The 26,351-nt window shown below is 40.2% G+C and overlaps 1 pseudogene across 1 annotated transcript in view; it reads right to left on the bottom strand.

Moving 5' to 3' along the window:
* Positions 1 to 26,351, bottom strand: part of LOC306879929 (laminin subunit alpha-2-like) — a 225,482-nt pseudogene that overhangs the window by 44,619 nt on the left and 154,512 nt on the right. Inside the window, exons 29-34 of the transcript in view lie at positions 24,799 to 24,885; positions 24,572 to 24,627; positions 18,060 to 18,202; positions 13,534 to 13,632; positions 10,615 to 10,726; positions 3,226 to 3,388 (exon numbers count right to left, since the gene is read on the bottom strand). The product of the transcript in view is annotated as a laminin subunit alpha-2-like (transcript). The remainder of the gene's footprint in view (positions 1 to 3,225; positions 3,389 to 10,614; positions 10,727 to 13,533; positions 13,633 to 18,059; positions 18,203 to 24,571; positions 24,628 to 24,798; positions 24,886 to 26,351) is intronic.

The raw sequence follows: 26,351 nt of genomic DNA, 5'->3' as shown, positions 1-26,351 counted from the left end.
GACTTCATGGTTGTTTCTTATCACTTAAGCATAATTCAACCAGAAACAGGACAAAGATCTTGGCATCTGGAAAGACTCCAGCACAGACCCCCCCTGATATCTCCTGACCATTAACGCATAAATTCAATGATTGTATCAACCAGGAGAGACGTTTTTATGATGAGACTGGGCATTGAAGTCTCACAGATACATGCCCAATGGGACACTCATGACCCCCGGACAACTCTCCTCTCTCCTCCTCACATTCCAAAGGAAACGCGGCTTTTCTTCTTATTAACAGACAAAGAGACTCAAAGCTTTGCCGAGACCCCCCCCAAAAAAAGCTTTGTGAATTTAGTATTTTTTCATGTCATTACATTGTTTAGAGCATTAGAACAAAATTGAAAATTTAAATTTTTGAAAGATTTAAGACAGACTTACAACTGTGACATGTGAGGTCTCAGAGAAATTCATTGAAATATAATGTCCACTACAGAGGCAAAAACTCCATAGCTGGGTCTCAGGAGGATATGTATTTCAAAAAGGACAAATTATAATTGTTGCTGCTATTGAAGCAATATACTAAAAAGCAATATATACAATATATTTACAATATATATTCAGGTTGTATTTCATGAAATGAAATTAAGGTTGCTGTGTTATTGGAATCTATAGTATTGGTGTAATCTTTTGATGTCTAATTTTTCCCGATCACTATTGTTTAGTTTCACATGCTTGGTGTGATTATTTAGAATTTAGGATCGTTTAATCTATGCCTTAACCGCGTAATAGATAAAATTTATATATGTACCTTGGGTATGCAAAATACTTGGTGTTTGATTTCGAATGAAAGCTAGTTGCGTCAGCAATAATTTGGTGTTGATGAAAATTGACCTCTCATCATAATGTATGATTAAAACACTTATAAGAATCTGCTAGGATATGCTCTTCATGTTATGGAATAATTCAGCAAAGGATTTACGCACGGAAAACTGAGCCGTGCGGGGCGGGGCTCCGTGATTGGTTTGGATCAAACAGCAAAAGGGGCAGACTGAAATCAGCCCATTAAAGACAGACCCAACTTTGGTGCGTGGCTCTCTCTTTGCTTGCTGGCGCACTGACCTGGTGAAACTTCGGCTCCTCATCGAGACGCGCCAAAGTGCTCCCAGCCATTAACATCTGGCCGAGCACTGAACAGCTATCAAGACTTAGTCAAACTTCTAAAGAAACTTTAACATCTGAAGCCGTAAGAACTGAAACAGACTTCCTAAGAGCGTCATCATGTCCAGAAACCAACCAATCGCAAGAGGGCATTCCCAGTGACATCAGCAACAGCGATTTCAGCAGCCAATCCGCACCCGGGGTTCCCTCGACCAGGAAAGTAACGGAAACTCAACTTAAAACAAGTAATATCAAACAATTCTTCATAATGCTGCTGGAAACTGGTTGCATTCATCTTTAAGTGTAAACATAGTAAAGTTCCTTGCTTGTGACTCCCTCAGGTTGAAGTTAGAGCATTCATGAAAACGAGCATTAGAACCTTAAACTCTCTTCAGATCAAAACAATTCATTGCAATGTGTGTGTTTGTGTTACGTATCCTGTTTTGCGTTATTTTAGCTTAGTAGTGTCGTAGAGTAGCAAATAAACTTTGATTTATTAAGAAATCTTTGTCTGGTGCTGTGTGATTTTCAAGTCTTAAACTATTTGCCAAAGATCGCGTTACCTATGCTAAAATTTCCTAATCAATTCTGTGTTATTATAGTGGCCACGGGAATAAAATTTAATTGTTAAGAGATAACGTATTGATTTTAACGTTTGCTGGACAAGTCGTTAATGAGGTATCGTTAACAAGGTATAAGTTGGACGTTTTGATTAATATTGATTAATCATGTAAATATCAATATCGAATCTTAAGAATAGATTACCTAAAAGATAAATTAAAATAAGGGCTAATCCTTTACAATTCCTTTGTGAATAAATTCCTACAACCCTGAATAAAGATGTTACAATCAGAGCTCAATACTGTATTTTGTAGGACAGCTTTTGTCTTTTACTAAAAGACAAGGGATCTCTGAGGAGACATCAAACCAACTCAAACTGAATCCACCTGTAAGCCACCTAATGAAGTGGAACTGGCAGCTCTTAAACAGTTATGTGTTACTTTACTCTTTCCCTCTGTCCTCCTCTAGGTGTCTCTTTCTGTTCTCTCATGGGCGTACAGATGCTGGAATCCATTACAGAAGTAATTTGATTAGGCTGGAATAATATTCCTCCCCCGCCCAACCTCGGGCAACTTTTAATTAGTTAATTAAGATTTTACATACGAAAGAGAAACTTTCTTCATTTGAGCTGTGATCCAATGAACCACAAAATACGACGAGAAACATAAAGCCACCAAAACAATTATTCCAACCTGTGAGCTTAAATGGCATCCTCACCGCTGCATAGGTTTATGTGCTCTGTGTGAAGGAGGTTTGTTGTGGTACTCAAACTGAGCAACATTCATATGATCTTTACTTATGAACAGTACGCTGCATTAAAACACTTTGCAATAAATACCAACGCTGTTTGTTATGAGAGCTTAATATTCACCTGTGTCCCGCATTTTAAGCACAACCTCAATACTGCACAATTCTTCCATTATAGAGCACAACAGTCACAAATTGCAAAATTATCTTTAGCTCCACCCACAATGATACAAACATACATATTTGTATGCATATTTTCATGTTTCTATAGCTACAATCATCAACTAAATAAATAAATAATTATCCATTGTTTTGAAGACTTGCTTCCTGGGATTGTAGTTCTTTCCCTCACTAAAGCTGTAAAGTACACAGTCTTGCGTCTTTGCATTTTTGTCCAATCTTCAAATAGTTTCAGCTTCAAATCAAAATTTGCAATTTAGTGATTCCCCTTGTAACTGGTTGGGTTGGTTCATGGCGTATAACTCTTTAAAGGGATAGTTCACCTTCAGTTGGTCCCCATTTACTTGCATAGTGTTTTTTTCCCCATACTATGGAAACCAGTGGGGACCAGCAACTGAAGGTGAACTATCCCTTTAACAAAGACTTTAACAAAAAATCCATTTGGGAAAGATGAATGGGGAAAATACTTCCCGGAACCAATGCCACTGAAAAAGTGAGCAGCACTAATGCAGCCTTGTGCAAAAAAAAAAAAAATGACATCCTGGAAGGGACATAATCTGGACTGCAGTGTGAACACTTGTTGTGTGTGTGTTTTACCCCAGTTCTTCGTCAACAATGTTTTTCTTCCCGGAGAGCTGGCGTTTGCGTAGTTCTGCGAGCATGGCTTGGCTTTCGTCATTCATCTTGTTCACGCTCTTCTCAGGAGCCCCATCCCTCGAGCCTAGAGTCGCGTTCAGCTCACGTGCTTTGTCCCGTAAAGCTGGACAACACACACACACACACACACACGCACACACGCACACACACAGAGACAGACAGTCACATTTGCTTTAATGTGAGCAGCAGAAATTTTACACGCACACCCAATGCACAAAAATACTGTAATTGTAAATACATTTACGAATATGAACAGACCATTTATGAATCTCATTCTAATGATGAATAACACACACAGGGGACAATATATACACAGAACACATGCAACTTTCCCTTATTTCTTTTCACCTCCATCTCATAGGTGTGACCTGCTTCAGTTTGGTTCAAAGAAGTTCAAATTTGAATCAGCAGAGTTAATGTTCTTTAATCAAATTAAATTTGATTCTGAAACTCCAATCAATTCAAACGGGGGAGTGAAATAAAAGAGCGAGCAAGCTTCTCTGCATATTCTAATTTAAATAAAAATCATTAAATTGAGATGAAAATGAGCTATAATTACATGCGTTTGTGAAATTCCTCAAGAGTTCAAACGCAAAAAGTCGATCGACTACAAAGAGTGCTGTATATACCTGCCAAGCGAGCCGAGCTGGAAATAATTGCATAGCGAGTTTCAAACGCAGCTCGGGTCTTTGGGGTGGACAGAATCATTTGATTCCTACTCGTTTACTGGAGCAGGGATCTCATGCACAGAATGGATAATGAAGCTCTTCCACTCCACGCTGACTGATGTCTGCTCTGCACTTCTGCTAGCAGCTTTTTTGAAGCGGTTTTTGGCCAGTTCTCAAAATCCAGAGGACCAAAGTGCAATATGTTGGCTCTGAGTGCCAAACATGTATCCAAGAAAATAAATTACGCACTTTTTTTGTATTTATGGCTTTAATCTTTTTGCCTTCGGTGGGTGAGAGTGTTCATCAGTGTGTGTGTCTGATGTTTAGATGTCCAGAGATGAAAGTTCAGGGAATTAAGATTAAATTAAGAAACTCATAATCAGAATTTTTTTAAATATAATGATTAAGAAAGCACATGCAGGACAAAACATCACATATATGTGCAATGCTGCAAAATATATCTGTGCAGCACAAACATATTGCAAACATACGCACAGGACATAAATCTTAACATTTTAAAACAACTGCAAATGGCCTGTGACTTGAGAATATTTGCTCGCCATAAATATTTTGGTTGCACTTTATTTTAAGGTGTCCCTGTTACCTTGCAATTATACATGTAAGTACTGAGTAATATAATGAACTAAATTACTTGTAACTAGGGTTAGGGATAGGCTTAGGGTTACTTGCATGTAATTGTACTTACTGTTGCTTTCGTCAACGAAAATTATGACTAAATATCGTCGTCAACGAACCTTTATCACATGACGAAAACGAGACACAACGTAAATGCTGGTCATGTGACGATGACTATAATTAAATGCATAATGCAATATTGTTGACGAATGACTGGAAGTCGTGGCCTAATGGTTAGAGAGTCGGACTTGTAATCCAAAGGTTGCGGGTTCGAGTCTCGGGCCGGCAGGAATTGTAGGTGGGGGGAGTGAATGTCCAGCGCTCTCTCCACCCTCAATACCACGACTGAGGTGCCCTTGAGCAAGACACCGAACCCCCAACTGCTCCCCGGGCGCCGCAGCATAAATGCTGCCCACTGCTCCGGGTGTGTGTTCACGGTGTGTGTGTGTGTGTTCACTGCTGTGTGTGTGCACGTTGGATGGGTTAAATGCAGAGCACAAATTCCGAGTATGGGTCACCACACTTGGCAGTATGTCACTTCACTTCACGAATAAAAACGAGACTAAATGTGGTTTATAAAATAAAAACTATGCTAAAATGTCTCTTCATTTTCGTTGACCAAAACGAGACGAAACAAAATGTTATAACGTTATTTCGTCTTGTTTAGTCGCGTTATTATTATTATTTTGCAGTATTTCTGTTTCCTGTGTCTCACTTCAGGGGCTGCATCAGGACGCACTGCGCAGACGCAGGCGATGTCACTTCCAGCCCCACTCACAGCATTATTTAGAAGACGACAACAAAGTTAAGTCTGACACAGAGAAAGGGACCGATGGCCGGACAGCCGGGGTTCGTCTTTGGGAGATGTGTGTGTACTTCTAACATGTTTGGTTGGTAAAATAAATGTTGTAAATTCAAATCAGAGCATCTTCCTTGTCTGGAATGGAAGTATTCTTGAGTCTATAAGGTAACAATAATATAATAAGATAACCTTGTTTGAAATGGGTTTGGCTAAAAGAAAATTTTGGTTTCGTCTATACTACTAGGTACTTATACTATATTGACTGGGTTAAATAGAATTACTAAAAAGAGAGTAAAATACAATTGTCATTGACAAAATGTCATCAGTTTTCGTCGACTAAAACTAGACTAAAATAGTCATGGATAATTCTGACTAAAATAAGACTAAAATGCTCAGACTTTTAGTTGACAAACTTGACTAGACTAAAAAGAGTATGAACGTAAAACTAATAAAAACTAAAATGACAGCTTCACACAAAGACTAAACTAAAACTAAAATTAAAACAGGCCGCCAAAAACAACACTAATTGTACTGTACATAATTTATTGTCATTATAATAGTAAGTGCATGTAACGTAACAATGCCACCGTAAAATAAAGTGTTACCATATTTTTGTACCAGCCATCAAACTGTATGTGCATTATTTCAATAAAAAACGGACAGAACAAATTAGGAAAACATTTATTTGCAAATTTGTTTATATATAATATTTAGTATTATTAAATTAATTAATATTAATACTTATATTTATAACAATACTAATATTTATGGTTGTTTTTTCTTTGCTTTTAAATGATAAACACATTTTGTCAGAAAGCCGCAGAGAAAGTTCTCTTTTGAAAGGCTTTTCTTTTGTAAACAACAGATTTATTATCCATTCTCATTACACTCTCGTTTTCAAATGCACAGAAAAAGTTAAAGAGCCAAAATGGAAAAAATATATGGAAATACAGTATACAATGATATATATTTACACAGGACAACAAGCGTCCTCTCATACGACACTATTATTGATGCTTATGCAGCTTTTATTGGCAGATCAGAGCAGAGATGCTATAATTTGTAATTTTTATTAAGATCCCAAGAGATGGTTTTTAAATGTTAACTTTTTATCCAAAACAGCATCTTAAAAATGCTGCACTCAAGGCGTGAGACACTGAAAAACAGCGAGAAGGATCAAATAGACTGTGCATGTTTATACAGAAAACAGTGTAGATGGACACAAGAAGGCAAATGCTGTTGATAAACAAGATGCATCAAGAATAATTTTGGAGTCATATGACTCCCTGAATCTGGTCATAATGAATGAAGCTGTTTCATGGTTGAACTGAATCAACATTGAAACAAATTGTTGTGAAAACTGACACTATTGTCTTGAAATCGAGTTTGTTTCATAATTTATGATATTTACTGCTCCGTTTAATAATGTGAAGCTGATTTGAAACTGAATCTGTATTGTATAAAACGCTACACAAATAAATGCGACTTGACTACACACAGTCAGTGAGTGGAGTATCTGTTTAAGTGATTATTTTTCCAGTAATTAATTTTGTCTCTTTTAATTAAGGCATCACATAGTGTTCGCTGAACCTTCATTATCTAAAGCAGCTTCTCATTTAAAGCCATGTACAATGATACAAACACACTCATTTACAAAGCATCAGGTCTCTCTCACACACAAACACACACACACACACACACACACACACACACACACACACACACAAGCCCAAAATAAAGCAGTTCAACTACATCCTAACCTCACCCAGCCATCACCTCAACCTCAGATAATAGCATACTGATCCCATCAAAACCTAATTAAAATCATCATTTCAGATGGCAGAGCTGGCAAATGACATGACAAAAATTGTAGTTAGTAATGTAATTCATAACATTACACATTTTAGCTAATATAATCAGACTACTTTTTGATTACTTTTAGATTACTTTTGACCTAACTTGTTTATCACATTGATTTAAACAGGATAATCTTGTACCATATTGATATAAACATGCAAAGAAAAAGAAAATATATTCCATTCGTTGTTATTGACAACATGAAGTGCATTAAATATGACATTACACCAAGGTTTCCCAAACTGGGGTTCATAAATGAACTGAAGGAGTTTCGAGAGTTTAAATAATTAAATCATAAATGCTAAATTAAAATAAATCATTTTAAAGTAACATAAAAATAAAATAAAATAAAATCTAAATAAAACACTTACTAAAATATTAAATATTTTAGATATTTTATTTGTTTTCTTGCGTGTCATGTGTCTTGTTTTAAAATCTCAGGGGTACTTCAGGTAAATATATTCGATGAAAGAGGTTCGGGTGACAAAAGAAAGTTGGGGAGTCCCTGCATTACATAAGAAATAAATAAAAAAAATAATGTGAATGTGTGCATTTTAATGTGTTTGAAAGACAAAAGTTAATAATTAAAACGTGCTTATTTAAACGTGCATGATTTATATAAATCCAGGTGGTCAAATGCTGTGTGGCCTCTCAAATGTCTGTGTAATTATATCCACCTGACTAACGACTGATGTCTGTGTGAGTGTCCACAAAACTGGACTTTCTGAATATATATAAGCAGTAGGCGATTTGTAGAAAGAAACATGTAAAAGATGAAAAAGAAATAAGGGAGAATCAATACAGTATGAATAATATGTAATCAATAAAAGTTTCTGTAGCCAGATTCAGAGTATTTTATTAGTGCTGTCAAACGATTAATCGCATAATGAATAAAGGTTTTTGTTTGCATCATGTGTGTGTGTGTTGTGTATATTTATTATGTATATACTGATAAATACTCACACATACAGTATATATTTTGAAAATATTGACATGTATTTACATGCCTACTGTATATTTATATTCATATAATTTATATTATAAATAAATATATTTAATTAATATATAAACATAAGCAATTTTTCTGAACAAATCACAAAGCGACTCTGCGGCAAATGTACAAACCAAACTACCCATGTTATGGATAAGAGTGGCAACATATGTACATCAGAGAGTGACCAAGCAGCCAGATGGGTTCAACACTTCCACAAAGTACTCAATCTCCCTGAGCCAGAACAATTAGCCAACATTACAACAACAAACAATATCCTGGAAATCAACACCAACCCCCCTGACTCTGTTGAGGTTAAAGTTGCAATCCAAACCCTGAAAAGCGGTAAGGCATGTGGCATTGATGCTATTTATGTTGAGATGCTCAAAACCGACATTCTAACATCTACACGAGTGCTGACAGACCTATTCCAAGACATTTGGAACAGTGATACCATCCCTGAAGCCTGGTCCAAAGGTCTTATTGTCAAAGTCCCTAAGAAAGGCAACATTAAGAACTGCGACAACTGGCGTGGAATCGCCCTTCTATCTATTCCAAGCAAGGTGTTTTGCAGAGTCCTTCTTAACCGGATGAGACAGCCATTGACACCAGGATTAGACGGGAGCAAGCAGGCTTCAGGAAGGGAAGAGGATGTATGGACCAGAATTTTGCTCTGCATAACATCATAGAGCAATGTTTGGAATGGAATACACCCCTTTACATCAGTTTCGTGGACTTCAGGAAGGCCTTCGACAGTGTCCACCGAAACACCCTCTGGAAGATACTGCACTCCTATGGAATACCATCAAAGATCATCTCAATCATAAAAACATTCTATGAACATTTTGAGTGTAGTGTCATCACGGGAAACGACCTCTCTGAGTGGTTTCCCGTACAGTCCGGAGTGAGACAGGGGTGCATTATCTCCCCTATCCTCTTCCTGGTCGCCATAGACTGGATTACAACCAACACTACAGCAGACAGACCCAGAGGCATCCAGTGGACTCTGTTCTCCCAGCTGGAAGAGCTTGACTTCGCTGACGATCTTGCTCTCCTATCAACCAACCAGTACGACATGCAGGTTAAAGACTGATAGGCTGAACAACTTTGCTAGACAAGTTGGGCTCAGTGTCAATACTTCCACAACACAAGTGATGTGTGTCAACTCCGTCCCCACAGCACCCATACTTGTTAATGATGAACCACTTGAGTTTGTGGAAGATTTCACCTATCTGGGCAGTCTTATCAGTAAGGACAGCGGGGCATCTAAAGATATTAAAACAAGACTTGGAAAGGCTCAGGGTGCCTTCTCCCAACTCTGGCCTATCTGGAGATCAAAGCAATACAGCCTTAAAACGAAGATGCTATATAACAGCAATGTAAAATCCGTTCTGCTGTACGGTTCTGAGAGCTGGTGAGCTGTCAAAACAGACATGAAAAGTGTTCCATAATGGATGCCTCCAACGAATATGCCAGATTGTTTGGCCTAATAAGATCTCCAACAATGAACTGTATGAGAAAACGGGAAGTTGCAGTATGATTAAGGAGATTACGCATAGACGTCTGAGATGGCTGGGACCGCATCACAAAAATCGCCTTAAGATGGACACCACCTGGCAAAAGAAAACCTGGGAGACCCAAAAGCACCTGGCGCAGAACTGTGACACAAGAGCTGAAACAGATGAATCTGTCATGGGGAGAGGCCTAACATGCTGCCAGGGACCGAATGCAATGGAGAGTGCTCATTGAAGCCTTATGTCCCATAGGGGACGAAGAGGAGTAATACATAATAATAATATTTCTGAAATATAGACATGCATGCGTTTGTTTTTATACAGTATAGGCATAATAAATATACACAGAACACATATATATATTATGTAAACATCAACGTTTACTTTGGATACGATTAATCGTGATTAATCGTTTGACAGCACTAAATTTAATCTAATTACAAGTACTACATTTTGGGAATCTGATTATGTGGGTCTGAATACTTAGGACCATGTGATATTTCAGTTTTTCTTTTTTAATAAATCTGCAAAAATGTCAACATTTCTGTGTTTTTCTGTCAATATGGGGTGCTGTGTGTACATTGAGGAAAAAAATGAACTTAAATGATTTTAGCAAATGGCTGCAATATAACAAAGAGTGAAAAATTTAAGGGGGTCTGAATACTTTCCGTAGCCACTGTATATATTATGTAAACAAAAACTTTTATTTTGGATACGATTAATTGTGATTAATCGTTTGACAGCACTAAATTTAATCTAATTACAAGTACTCAATTTTGGGAATCTGATTATGTGATCCACATTAGATGTATTCAGTTATACCCAGCTCTGTCATCTGGACCAGTTTGTATCTGTTGGTACCTTCAGCAGCCAGCAGTGTGTTCCTGACGTAAAGCTCCAGGTCCTCGGCTCCTTTGCGGCTCCGCCCTGCATCTGTTGCCGTCTGCTCCCCATCAGCAGAAACTTTAGTCGCCTGCATGTACAGAGAGAAAAACCCAACGAAAGCGCAGTGAGATGTTATCGAAGTCTCAGATCAGCCTCACGTGCTCTTCTGCAGAAGAGAGAAGAAGAAACCAACCTCGGGATAAAAACAAGACACATTAGATCTGAAAGCTCTGGGGCCAACATGAACAAACACTCAAAGAAATGCTGCAGAACCGCAATACTTCCAGTTTGGCAGAAATATTTGTAAGGTCAATGTTACACGCACCCAACAGGACAGAAGAAGAGCACAGGGGTTTTCTATTGAACTGGCTCTTGTCTGCTCTCCGAAAAATCTGCTTTAGAGTTGAACTATAATTAATTTATCAAGGACTTCTGCTGACAAGAAGGTGAAAGGTTACCTTCTGCACAAATGAGCGGATCACTTCAGACGATGAACAAATTAATGTTCTGGCTTTCTTTCATGTTGAAAAACAAACCGGCAAGGTCAGGGTCTTACAGGAGAGATTCAGACAGTATATATGTAAATAAGGTTTATCTGGAGCACAGCTTCAGAAATCATGCCCATTCATTTTGCTGTAGAAGAATACACATAGGAATAATAAAAAAAAAAAAAAAAAATCTCTGCATTCATAGATGTACAGTCTATTGGAAAGAGACCTCAAACTGTGCTCAAGATACACAAACTGTCGTATGATTTATATAACTAGTAGACAACAAAATGTGTGATTTAAAAAAAAAAACCTTATTGCAAATTAAAATAACTGTTTTCTATGTGAATGTAATTTTCAGCATCATTACTCCAGTTTTGAGTGTCACGTGATCCTTCAGAAATCATTCTAATATACTGATTTGCTGCTCAAGAAACATTTCTGATTATTATCAGTGTTGAAAACAGTTGTGCTGCACAAATAAATAAATATACACTCACCTAAAGGATTATTAGGAACACCATACTAATACTGTGTTTGACCCCCTTTCGCCTTCAGAACTGCCTTAATTCTACGTGGCATTGATTCAACAAGGTGCTGAAAGCATTCTTTAGAAATGTTGGCCCATATTGATAGGATAGCATCTTGCAGTTGATGGAGATTTGTGGGATGCACATCCAGGGAACGAAGCTCCCGTTCCACCACATCCCAAAGATGCTCTATTGGGTTGAGATCTGGTGACTGTGGGGGCCATTTTAGTACAGTGAACTCATTGTCATGTTCAAGAAACCAATTTGAAATGATTCGAGCTTTGTGACATGGTGCATTATCCTGCTGGAAGTAGCCATCAGAGGATGGGTACATGGTGGTCATAAAGGGATGGACATGGTCAGAAACAATGCTCAGGTAGGCCGTGGCATTTAAACGATGCCCAATTGGCACTAAGGGGCCTAAAGTGTGCCAAGAAAACATCCCCCACACCATTACACACCACCACCAGCCTGCACAGTGGTAACAAGGCATGATGGATCCATGTTCTCATTCTGTTTACGCCAAATTCTGACTCTACCATCTGAATGTCTCAACAGAAATCGAGACTCATCAGACCAGGCAACATTTTTCCAGTCTTCAACCGTCCAATTTTGGTGAGCTTGTGCAAATTGTAGCCTCTTTTTCCTATTTGTAGTGGAGATGAGTGGTACCCGGTGGGGTCTTCTGCTGTTGTAGTCCATCCGCCTCAAGGTTGTGCGTGTTGTGGCTTCACAAATGCTTTGCTGCATACCTCGGTTGTAACAAGTGTTTATTTCAGTCAAAGTTGCTCTTCTATCAGCTTGAATCAGTCGGCCCATTCTCCTCTGACCTCTAGCATCAACAAGGCATTTTCGCCAACAGGACTGCCGCATACTGGATGTTTTTCCCTTTTCACACCATTCTTTGTAAACCCTAGAAATGGTTGTGTGTGAAAATCCCAGTAACTGAGCAGATTGTGAAATACCCAGACCGGCCCGTCTGGCACCAACAACCATGCCACGCTCAAAATTGCTTAAATCACCTTTCTTTCCCATTCTGACATTCAGTTTGGAGTTCAGGAGATTGTCTTGACCAGGACCACACCCCTAAATGCATTGAAGCAACTGCCATGTGATTGGTTGATTAGATAATTGCATTAATGAGAAATTGAACAGGTGTTCCTAATAATCCTTCAGGTGAGTGTATATATATATATATATATATATATATATATATATATAGGAAATTGAGATACATTTTATTTTTTACTTTAAAACACTTTGAGAGAGAACAGCATTTCTTTGAAATAGCATTTTTTGTGACTTTTTTAATGTCTTTACTGTCACTGTTAATTGAATCCTTGTTTTCTGAAAAAAAGTGTCATATTAATTTCTTTTTTTCTTTTTTCTTTTTAAATCTTACTTACCCCAAATGAATGGTAGTGTATCTTTGTTTCCACAAAGATATGAAGCAGCACAACTGTTTTCAACATTGATAATAATCAGAAATGTTTCTTGAGCAGTAAATCAGTATATTAGAATGACAGACATAAATTACATTTTAACTTATATTCACATAGAAATCAGCTATTTTAAATTGCAATAATATTTTACATTTTTACAGTTTTTTTGACCAAATAAATGCATCCTAGGTGAGCAGAATAGACTCGGTGCCCCAAATGTCTCTTTTATGTTACTGTGAAATAAAATGTAATGTAGAGTCACATGGTTCAATCCACAGACATTTAGACTCAATGAAGGCCACGAGGAGATGATTGCATGCTTGCACTTTCAGTTGGCGCTAAGTTTGATGCTGAATTTAGATGGTTTGCGGTTAGTGAAGGAGTCATTACAGTAAGGACTGAAGAGATCAGATGTTTACCGTGTGAGAGACTCACCCTGCTGAGCAGCTCGTCCATCTCGGTGACCAGACTGCCCAGGTTACTGTCGGCCAGCTGCAGCAGTCTCTCCGGGGCTCTCTGAGGCAACAGCATGTGCTGCAAACACACGCCATGGCCATCAACGACTGACCCACACAGACACACTCACACTACAGGCCTAATTTCACATCACTCAATCATGAATCATGCAATGAATGATTCCAGCAATACGTGCAAAACTATATTGTAAACAAATCAAATATAGATGCTAATTCGCAGCAGATGAGTCTGTTTGACGTAATTAGAGCTTCTCCAAATGAACCTGCTGTCTTACCGGAGCTTCATCTTCAAGTACAGCACAATTACTGCTGTGTTCAAGACTTTACTTTCTATACTTTCTAGTGCTGACTTCAACTCTTTTTCAGCTTCTCGTCACTACCCAGGTGAAAAAAAGTACACTTCCATAATATACTTAAAGTGCTCTATTTTCGCACACTAACTTTGTACTTAATATACTAAAAATGATGCGTTAGTACTTCTTAAGAAACTTAAGGTCTTCTAAGTGTACTCAACTGTGCTATTTTGGGACACCATAAATACACCATGAACTTGATACAAAATGGCGCCGCTGATGGCAGCTATTGTGCGTTGCTCCTCAGTGTTTGTATTGTTTTTGTTTGTTTTTCCTGTTTTTTGTTTTTCAAATAAGATCAGCTTTACCAGGGATGATCTGCTGAACATTCGGCAGAACACACCACAAAATCTTCTACCGGTTTTTGATTTTTCGGACGTTTTGCTGGACATTGTAGTTGGCGGAGCCGTAGCTCTGGTCAAACGCTACAGGAGGCGCAGACGGGGAAAGCGAGCCGGCGCGCTCGTGAAACTTCGTCAGCGCGGATTTAGAACGGCGTTACCTAGCATCCATCTGGCGAATCTCCGCTCTCTACCCAACAAAACGGACAAACTCCTTCTGCTCTCCCGGACAAACAAGGACTTTTCTAACTCTGCTGCTCTATGTTTCACGGAAACCTGGTTGAATGGCGACATACCGGACAGCGCGATCCATCTGCCTAATTACCAGCTGATAAGAGCAGATCGGGACACAGAATCAACGGGGAAATCGCGCGGCGGCGGGACATGCTTTTACATCAATGAGAGGTGGTGTACAGATGTAACTGTGTTAAAGAAGATGTGCTGTTCAGATCTAGAAACGCTCTTCATTAACTGCAAGCCGTTCTATTCGCCGCGGGAGTTCTGCTCGTTCATTCTCGTGAGTGTTTACATTCCACCGCAAGCGCACGTGAGCACAGCTCTACAGAAACTCGCTGATCTGATCACAGAGAGTGAACAACAACACCCGGACTCTGTTTTAATCATTCTCGGGGACTTTAATCAAGCAAATCTCTCCCGTGAACTGCCAAAATACAGACAGCATGTTACATGTCCCACCAGAGACAGTAATATATTGGATCACTGTTACACAACAATAAAGGACGCATATCACTCGGTTCCATGAGCAGCTTTAGGACTCTCTGATCACTGTTTGGTTCATCTTATTCCATCCTACAGGCAGAAACTTAAGTCTGCGAAGACTGTATTAAGATCTGTTAAAAGATGGACTAACGAAACAGAGCGGGATTTACAAGCCTGTTTCGACCTGACTGATTGGTCTGTTTTTGAAGCTGCGGCAAATGACCTGGACGAGCTCACAGAGACTGTAACATCTTATATCAGTTTCTGTGAGGACATGTGCATTCCTACCAGGACTCATCTATTCTACAACAATGACAAACCATGGTTCACTGCCAAACTCAGACAGCTCCGTCAGGCCAAAGAAGATGCTCACAGAAAGGGGGATAAAGTCTTGTACAAACAGGCCAAATACACACTGGAAAAGGAGATCAGAGTGGCAAAGAGGAATTATTCTGACAAGCTCAGGAGCAAATTCTCTTCCAGCGATCCGGCTTCAGTGTGGCTAGGATTAAAGGACATCACCAGCTACAAAACACCACCCCCCAGCACTCTGGAGAATCAACACCTGGCAGACAACTTAAACGAGTTCTTTTGTCGTTTTGAACGATCACCCCACACCCGCCCAGAACACCCCTCCACACAACCAGTCACACCTCCAGCAACCCCTCTCTCCCCCACACCTACAATTCAAATCAGCGAAGACGATGTGTGCCAGGTCTTCAGGAAGAACAAAAGAAGGAAAGCACCTGGTCCAGATGGTGTGTCACCAGCCTGCCTAAAAATTTGTGCTGAGCAGCTGGCCCCCATCTTCACACAGATCTTCAATATATCACTGGAGCTGTGTGAAGTCCCCTCATGCTTCAAACGCTCCACCATCATCCCCGTCCCAAAGAAACACAAAATTACTGGACTTAATGACTACAGACCTGTGGCACTAACGTCTGTAGCCATGAAATCATTCGAAAGACTGGTTCTGGCTCATCTGAAGGACATCACTGGACCCTTACTGGACCCCCTGCAGTTTGCCTACAGAGCAAACAGGTCTGTGGATGATGCAGTCAACATGGGACTGCACTTCATCCTGCAGCATCTGGACAGACCAGGGACTTATGTGAGGATCCTGTTTGTGGACTTCAGCTCTGCTTTTAACACCATTATCCCGGAAACCCTTCAAAATAAACTAACTCAGCTCTCCGTCCCCACCTCCGTCTGCCAGTGGATCAACAGCTTCCTGACAGACAGACAGACAGCAGTTAGTAAAGCTTGGCAAATTCACATCCAGCACTCGAACCATCAGCACTGGAGCTCCTCAGGGCTGCGTACTCTCCCCACTGCTCTTCTCCCTCTACACCAACGACTGCACATCTAAAGACCCCTCTGTCAAGCTCCTGAAGTTCGCAGACGACACCACACTGATCGGCCTCATCCAGGACGGTGACGAGTCTGCTTACAGACAGGAGGTTAAGGAGCTGGCTGTCTGGTGCAGTCTCAACAACCTGGAGCTTAACACGCTCAAAACTGTGGAGATGATAGTGGACTTCAGGAGAAACCCCCCTGCTCTCCCCCCACTCACCATCATGAACAGCACCGTGACTGCAGTGGAGTCATTCAGATTCCTGGGCACCACCATCTCTCAGGACCTGAAGTGGGATATTCACATTGACTCCATTGTCAGGAAGGCCCAGTAGAGGTTGTACTTTCTTCGCCAGCTGAGGAAGTTCAACCTGCCACAGGACTTACTGAAACAGTTCTACTCTGCCATCATTGAATCCATCCTCTGCACCTCAATAACTGTCTGGTTCAGCTCAGCTACCAAATCTGACCTCAGAAGACTACGGAGGGTAGTCCGGACTGCTGAGCGAATCATTGGTACAACCCTCCCCACTCTCCAAGAACTGTACTTATCCAGAGTGAGCAAAAAGGATAAGTACAGTTATTCAGCACATAACCTCACATTCAGCACATAACCTCTTTGAACTGTTACCATCTGGTCGACGCTACAGAGCTCTGAGCACCAGAATGACCAGACACAGGAACAGTTTCTTCCCTCAGTCAATACATCTCATGAACACTCAATAAATAAACGTAGAACACACAACTAATACATTATCCATTCACCACACTCACTTATTTTATTTTTATTCTCATTTCTAATTTGCACATACTTGACCTGTACATACATAGTCGCCTATATTATATATTATATATTGTGTATTTTTTATTATTTTTTGCTGCTTTGTACATTGGTTATTGGCTATTTCCTGTTATTTTGTTTCATTACCTGTGTCCTGTCCTGTTACTGTCCTTCTGTTGCACTGTGGAGCTTCTGTCACTATAACAAATTCCTTGTATGTGTAAACATACTTGGCCAATAAAGCTCATTCTGATTCTGATTCTGATTCTGATATGAACTAAAATGTGCTTTTAACATTCTATATCTGTATTTAAAAAATGTACTTAGTCACCACTTGTGGTAAACTTGAGTGTATTTTAGTTAGTAATTTTAGTTCATATTCATGGTGTCTCAAAATAGCACAGCTGAGTATACTTAGATGATCATAAGTTTATCTTAAGAAGTACTAAAGCATAATTTTTATATAAAAGTACAAAATTAGTGCACAAAAATAGAGCACTTTGAGTATATTATGGAAGTATACTTTTTTTCACCTGGGTATTCAGTGGAGCATGCGACCAATCAAAGTTGGACCAGAAAACATTTTACAGACATTTTTTGGGTTGTGTTTTCACGCATATGTTGTAAATGAAATCTAAAAAATTAGGACTTTCAATTGATTAAAAAGTTTTAACTCAGTAACATGATGTGCAGATTAATTCATCACAATTAATTGCAAATATCTCTTTCAGAGAAAAGTCCTAATTCATAATTAGATGAAATTACTGTGTTGTGTAAACCATTAATTATACAGCAAGTGACTACTAGTCACACTGTTACTGTATTTCATATGATTCTATCACTGGCTTATTCAGCAGCAACCAATTTTGCTATTGAATTTAAGAATCTGATTGATCATCTCTGAATTTAATAACACATCTTTTATATTAGTGCTCACCTTCAGCTCCTCCGTCATGTTCTCGTATCGATACAGCACTTTATACGGCAGGGGGAGGGGCAGAGTGAGATTGACACTGCCAATCAAACGCAGCAGACGATCCATGTCACGAATCAAGAGTCCCACGCAGTCGTCGTCACACGCTGAAAACACACACATACACACACACAAACACACATCAGACGCGTATAGCAACACATGCACACACCCCACAGGCAGCACTACATCACACTGCATGCATCCTCCAGATGCCACCTTACAAGGTCACACAAAAAAAACCCTCAGAAAAGCATGCTCAAAGTCAGAATCAGAATGAGCTTTATTGTTAGGTATGTTTACACGTACGAGGAATTTGTTTTTTTGACAGAAGCTTCCGCAGTGCAACAGAATGACAGTGACAGAACAAAAACACAGATAATAAAATAATAAAAATAGAACAAGTAAATAGTGAATAACAGTATACAAATTGACAATTGTATGTACAGGTGTATAACAATAGACAATTTCGTATGCACAGGTATATTATGTGCAAATTCGAAGTGTAAACTAAGTATGTGTGTTAGATAAATAAGTGTATAAATAGTTTTGTGTGTTCCACGTTTATTGTCAAGTGTTCATGAGGGAAGGCAATGGTCAAAAGTCAGGCACCAGCCTCAGGGCAGACAGTAAACAGTACATGTGAACATTAGTGGACAGAAACAAAGTATTTTTAACTCAGAGTATCAGAGTATTTTCATCTTGACAAAATTTTACTTTTACTCCACTATCTAGACGCTGTTCTGCAATATTTCAGGGCAAAATGAATATTAGTTACATCTGATTATTGAAATAACAGAACAAAACAAAACAACAAAACAAAAAGCCCAGAGCCAGTTCTTTTCATCAGGGTTATTAACTCTTTCCCGGCCAAACATGGAATTTTCTGTGTTTTCACTGTTATTACTAGGGGGCGCTATTAGCATCTCCTGAATGTGCCGATCAAAAACACAGACCAGGAAGACGCAGAAACGAGCGATCTCATATGTAAGTATATGCATATGAAAAATAATGCGATCATCAACACGAACTGCATGTAAATGAAAACTGCCTAACGTTAAAGAGTGAAATATCAATCCAGAAAGTGGTAAAGGCCTATGCAAGCTTTGGAATACTGATGGAAGCCATCTACTGTATCTATCTTTGCTTTCATAATATTACTGAATATGATCCAGATGTAGTATTTGATAAAAATGCGATTCTCTCAGCTTTTTGCTCAAAATGTAGCGTTTTTTTAATGAAATCTACCAACATTCAAGTGTTGATAAAAAAACAATGCTTGAAGCTAGCTTTGGAATACTGATGGAAGCCATCTACTGTATCTATCTTTGCTTTCATAATATTACTGAATATGATCCAGATGTAGTATTTGATAAAAATGCGATTCTCTCAGCTTTTTGCTCAAAATGTAGCGTTTTTTTAATGAAATCTACCAACATTCAAGTGTTGATAAAAAAACAATGCTTGAAGCTAGCTTTGGAATACTGATGGAAGCCATCTACTGTATCTATCTTTGCTTTCATAATATTACTGAATATGATCCAGATGTAGTATTTGATAAAAATGCGATTCTCTCAGCTTTTTGCTCAAAATGTAGCGTTTTTTTTATGAAATCTACCAACATTCAAGTGTTGATAAAAAAACAATGCTTGAAGCTAGAATACATCTTTTTTTTTTTTAAGTAGAGGGTCTGATCTTTATTTTGATGTATTGCATGTTCAGATATTTATACAACAAAATATTCTGGGGGCCATGAAATTTTTGTGAAAATCAGCAAAAACGCTGGCGGTGACTGGCAACTATTTTTCAAAAACACTGGCAGGGAAAGAGTTAACTAATACTAAACCATAAAAAAATTATATGTTGTTTGAAATGTTAGCTGAAATAAAATATAAAACACTTAAACATTTTATTTCAGCAAGTTGCCAAAGCAACATTTGTCATTTCCGTTATAAAAAAAAATAAAACACTATATAAACATACTTAAAAAAACTGCTAATAAACCTTAACTAATTAAAAAATGACTAATAAAAATGACAAAACTTAACAAAATGACTAAAATTATAATTAAAAAAACAAACGTTTATATAGAAAATAATAACAATCATTTTAAAAACTACATAAAATCAATGTATCTCAGTGATATGAAAATACTAGTTCATGGATCTGTTAGTTTGAGCATCATGGCCAGACGGCACAATGACACTCACTCAACCAATGGAGGGAGTTTGGGGCGGGGCTATCTGATTGATTGACAGAAGGGAAAGTCATTATTGGCCCTGTCCCAAATGACACCCTAAACCCTCACGGTCTTCCTCTGAGTCCAGACTTTTGTGACGTAATGCTGCTTTGACTGTCAGGTATTAGTCTGCTGCGGGCTCGGCAGAAGTGTGGATCGAGGGTGCATAACTCAAACGCTTCTGAACGCTAAAATGACAAATGGGAAACCCTATGGTCTTGTGGACTTAACGGACACGCACACACGGTGGTCATTGTAAGACACAAGTACACATGAAGTGTGCTATTTGGGACAGGGCCATTCTTGCAGCCGTGTTTTGAGACATTAGTCACGAACGAATTACACACTTGAGTTACACTAGTAGTCCATTTGTACGTTTACTCAAGTGCAAATTAAAAAGGAGTGCACTTACTTGTAGAGCAGTCATATTTGATCAGGCATATGTGCAGGATGAGTGCTTGTGATTATGTGTGTGTGAGAGAGAGAGGGCACACACTGTCTGAAAGGACAACCATGTTAACGGCCAAGGATGGACAGGTCCTGGGGCAAGAATGCTGTTAACGAATGTTACTGGCCTCTTTTGTCTCTCTTCCTCTGCTATCACAACAGCACTCATCCAGCATCCCTCCATCATTTGCTCAGAGGGAAAGCAGTTCTCTCTCTCTAGATTAAATGTGAGCGAGGTGGAAGCTCAGGGGAGCAGGACTTCTCAAGCGTGAAATTTAACAGAGAGTGTGAAACAGCTCCTGGCAGCCTATTATGAGTGTTTGACATGCCACGAGCGATAGCAGGAGGAAGAAAAGACACCGACAGGCGCGTGGCTTTCGCCCCGGACGCAAAACGCCGCTCAATTTAACCTCTTGAAAAAATTGAGCTTTTAAGACTTTCTGTGAAGACGCCTTTTCACGCAAAAGACAGAACGAGTAATGTGCGGAAAGACCTGGGAGGAAAAGTGCTGCACTGAAGAGTTCATGAAAGCCTTTTCAATCTTTACAGCAGGGTGGTGCCTCCATATTAAACAAAGTTTCCTCTTCAGGAACTCGAGCTGCGTCAGGAGATGCTTTGGGGAACGCCTACAGCGTAACCGGCTCTGAATACCAATGAAATCTGTCCAATGGATGGGAGGGACGTCACGGGCGAGGTGACGTAATGACCAGCTGGTATAAAAGCACGTGCGGTGAAACCGGCATCAGCTTTCTGTCATTCAGCTAGCCCTCTGTGTTTCTGTCAGTCTTATTTACTGTTGTCTGTCTTAGCTATGTCTAAGAAGAGCCAGTTTAAGGCTTGGAATATGGGAGAAGCGCAATACGAGCTGTGTGTTCCTCCCTGCAAAAGTTTTTTTGTGTTTGCGGGGGATACACACAGCTTGTGTGTGTTGGCGTTCCCCGCGGCGCTGCCCTGCTTCCGCTGAGGCGGAGCGGAGGCGGCGCTCGTGGGGTTCGCGGCGGGATCTGATGGAGGGATCGGAGACGAGCGAGCCTCTATCTCCATCCTCACCTGTCAGATCCCATGACCGCTCCTCGAGTTCGGAAGGCCGCCTCGCGGTTACTTCCCCTCGGGCAGCGGCGTCGGCGTTTCTCGTGTCTTCCTCCGAGGAGGTTGACATGGGAAGCGTCGAGCATGTTGCACCCACTCTGTCACCCCAATATGAGTTTGTGGAGTGGCTTGTCGAACCGCAGAGAGGGTTTTCTAGCGTTTTCTGCGGTTTCAGACTCGCCTCCACATCCGAGCCTGCCTTTTTTTCCCCGACCTCCACACTGAGGTGTTGAGGTCGTAGGGAAAACAATTCGGCCCGCCTCTTCGTCCCCTCTTTTGATTTCTACTGTAATGTGATGGGGACGAGTGAGCGCGGTCGCAGAGCGATGCCGCGTGTGGAACAGACGCTTGCTAGCTATCTGTCCCTTGACGCTGCGTCATCTCTGAAAGCAAGGGGTACGCGGCAGCAGGTCGGGTTGGCTTATGTCTGCACGCCATGGTGGTGTTGCGGGCATGTCAGGCTGACCTGCTCAAGGAGTTGGATGAGGGCGAGGGTTTCTCCCTCACCGCTCTCTAGCTCACGGGGCTGCTGGGCGAGAGCATGGGTCTGGTGGCAGCTGCGTCCAACGTGATACCTATTGGCCTGCTGTACATGAGACCCTACAGTGGTGACTCAAGACCAAGGGGTTCTCCCCGAGGGGAAACCCGCTTCGCATGATCAAGGTCACGCGGCGATGCCTACGTGCCTTAGACATGTGGAGACAACCTTGACTCTTAAAAGCCCTCAGGAGATCGTTCTGCCAACCCTGCCACCTACGGTGCTTCAGGGCGCAGCGGTCTCCAGCGAGCACACGTCTCAGTCTCTTCCGCCCGGTACCGTAGCAGAGCCGAGATGCTCGCCACCCTTTCGTTCGGGGGTCTCTAGAGCAGCTGGTTAGGTCATTCCCTGCCGGTGCGCTGCTTCAGGGTACCGAACTAGCCGCTCTGACTACACCAGAGACCAGTCTCTAGGGACTGGTTCCCTTAGTAGACTATTTCGCAGCGTGGAAGCTACTGCCAAATGTGTCTAGATGGGTCCTGCGCACTGTAGAAAGGGGCTACAGAATCCAGTTTGGTTCTTGTCCGCCTCAGTTCAATGGGGTAATATCCACGTTAGTGGGCCCCGAGCAGGCTCTGGTAATGGAAAAGGAGGTACATACTCTCTTAAGGAAGGAGGCCATCGAGGTGGTTCCTCCTCGCGAGAGAGTCCGGGTTCTACAGCCGGTACTTCATAGTTCCAAAGAAGGATGGAGGGTTGCGTCCCGTTTTAGATCTGCGGCATCTGAACCGCTCAGTCAGCAGACTGAAGTTCAAGATGCTCACGCTCAGGCAGGTCGCGTCTCAAATCAGGTCCGAGGACTGGTTTGTCGTGATCGATCTAAAAGACGCATACTCCCAGTCACTCACTGTCAAGCAGTTTCAGAGACTGCTGGGTCTGATGGCGGCTGTGTCCAGCGTGTTACCTATTGGCCTGCTGTACATGAGAGCCCTACAGTGGTGGCGCAAGACCAAGGGGTTCTCCCTGAGGGGAAACCCGCTTCGCATGATCAAAGTCACGTGGCGGTGCCTACGAGCCTTGGAAATGTGGAGACAACCTTGGTTTTTGTCCCTGGGCCTGGTGTTGGGAGCTCCGTGTCACCGCGTACGCTAGCTACGGACGCAACCTTCACCGGTTGGGGAGCGGTCATGAGTGGCCATCCTGCCCACGGTCTGTGGAGGGGTCATCATCTCTAATATCAAATCATATTATAAAAATTAAGCAGAGCAATACAGATTTTATTGAAATACTATTGTACTGTGAAATAAATAAACAAATTTTAAAAATCTGTGTCGATAATTAATAATAGAGTATCAATAATAATAATCATCAATATCATCTCTCACAAATGTGCACACAGAAAAATTATTAAATGATAAAAAACCCCAAAATAAATCAACATAAGAATATATTACTATTGCAACAACATTTTGTACAGTTAATTATATTGTACAGTAATTATTTTAAATACATAAAATAAATTATTATTATTATTATTTATTTTCTTATTTTACAGAATAATAATTACTATACTAATGTAGTCACGTTGGTCAAAAAGACATCCTGATACATTTGATGCTGGGTTATGAAGAAACACATGTCACACAAAACAGAAAAACACGTGCATAATCTGTCCAGTCAACTAATACAATTATCATAAAACACATAACTGCTAAAAGACATAATTTCAAACCGTGTGCTGAGGAGCAGGTGTCTAGTGCAGCAATGCAATCTGATCGCTCCAAGCTGAGAAAATGATCAGTCAACAATTATATGAAAAGTAAACAGTAATTTTGTGAGGGGAAAATCTAAGCATGTCTAATTAAAATGTTGTTTGTTTTGGCTGCATCTCTTCTCTGTTATTAGTGGATGTTTATGGCAGAAGAAACAAAGACACAGAGGAATAAATCAGATCGACTTAACTTAGTTAATCATATTCATTCTACATCACAGAAGTCTTAAAGGGACGGTAGCAGAGAAGGCTCAGGGTCAATGAGTGGCTCATGTTTTGCTCATGTTTTGTGTTAGCGCAGCTGTCATACGTACACACGATGGCCTGAGGGCCACACACATGCCTCTCCATGCACTGGTCACACTTCAGGCCGCTGGCTCCTGGACGGCACCGGCACTGTCCAGAGCGTGGGTCACACACGGAGTGAAATGCACCGTAAGCGTCGCACTTACACTCCTCACACCGGCCGCCCAACACACTCGGGTTACCGTGGAAATCAGGAGCGCACCTGCACAGAGCGCAAGCACATTATCAGGCCTCTGGTAAAAATTACTAAGATTTGACTCGCATTCAACACAGCAGGACAGTGGGAAACGCTCGCTCATATTCAACACTTTATTGACAGATTCGGCCATGCAAGTAATGACTTGTTTTACATCATTTAGAAATATGTTTTCACCTTTCACAGTGTTTTCCCTCGTAGCCTTCAGGACAGGCGGTGCAGCGGAAATCATTAAAACCCTCCGTCTGACAGGTGGGACTAAAGCTGAGAGAAAAACACTGCAAAAGTTAGACTTACCACAGCTAAAGTGTGTTTGTGTGTGTCTGCTTGTGTGTGTGTGTGTGGTTCTGGTAAACCCTATGTTATGTATCCTTGTCCTTGTGGTTTTGGTCCCCCTGAGGAAACAAGCTTATAAATCAAACAAAATGAAGGCTTTTGAAAATCTAAAAATGTGACTCCTGCTGGCAAAATTAGTCTGAATGTGCATGGTGTAATTTTGAGCTACAGGCAAAAGAAGTGAAAAATGTCAGTTTTGGTTGAATTTGAGGTTTTCACAAAAATGAGTTAATTAAGCCCTCTTCTAGCGATCCCAATGCTCCAAATAGTAATTAAACATCAAGAATGATCTTTATTTGCATGTTTTCTGAGAGGAGTAAATTTTTCTCTGCTCGCTTCTGGACGACTGCTGCTTCTCACCACAAGTTGTAGGTCTACTGTTGCAAAGCGCAGCATTCATACTCATATCGAATTCTCCATGACATGAGTCCAAACCAGTGAAATGTCATTTTCAAACCCAATGCCGATGAAAACAAAACGATCGCGCTGACTGACATTTGCAAAGTGTGTGCATAAGATGTGCATGGTTTTAACACAAATAAATACCTAAATAAATCATGGTTCTTGTAGACATGCAACCGCAAATTAACGATGGTTTTGTTACTTCAAATAATAATATACAAAGACGTATTAAGATAATATTTTGTGTGCATATAAAAACAAACCTAAACCAACAACAGCCTTTAAAATGACTGAGGCAAAAACAATGAGGCAACCCTGCTGAAAAAAAACAAAAGAACCATCATCACAGAAAATTCTAATACCATCACAAATTAATCACAAATAAATGACTAATACCATTACAAACATTACAAACGATAAATTTTTTTCAACATTACATGTTATTACAAATGCCTGCAAAGGGAGTCAAAGGCCTGGTCATTGCTGCTGTTACACTTTTTGCTACAGGTGACACAGCCTCTATAATTTCTTGAACAAAAAACATGGACATCACAACCCTTACAAAAATTAACTATGGTTTTTGTAGTAAAACTGCTTCATTTTTTTTTGCGTGATTTCTGAATGCTTGAGACCATAAAATCAATCAGACAACTAATTGTATTACTGCCATAGGTAACTGTCTAGAGCTACAATTGTAGTTTGTAAATAATACAATTTAATTACAATTTATTTATTTATTTACTTTTATATTTTATTAAAGTTCTATTTTGACCCCTATAGTAGTTTTTCTTTTTTACTTCCATAATATTTGAGGGAGGGGGCACAACAATCCTGCTTAGGGCACCCATTTGGACAGCAGCGGCTCTGATTAGATCCATGCATTACAATTCTTAATTTAGATCTGTCTCAATGTTAATCAAACATTTAAAAAAAGACGGAATCACTTGCTGCATCTTTGTTCTTATTTTTAATAACAAAGATAAAATGAAAAT

Source organism: Barbus barbus, assembly GCF_936440315.1.
Source record: "Barbus barbus genome assembly, chromosome: 14".
In the NCBI taxonomy this organism is placed as follows: domain Eukaryota; kingdom Metazoa; phylum Chordata; class Actinopteri; order Cypriniformes; family Cyprinidae; genus Barbus; species Barbus barbus.
The sequence above is the reverse complement of the archived record's forward strand: the minus strand, read 5'-3'. Positions and strand labels throughout refer to the sequence as shown.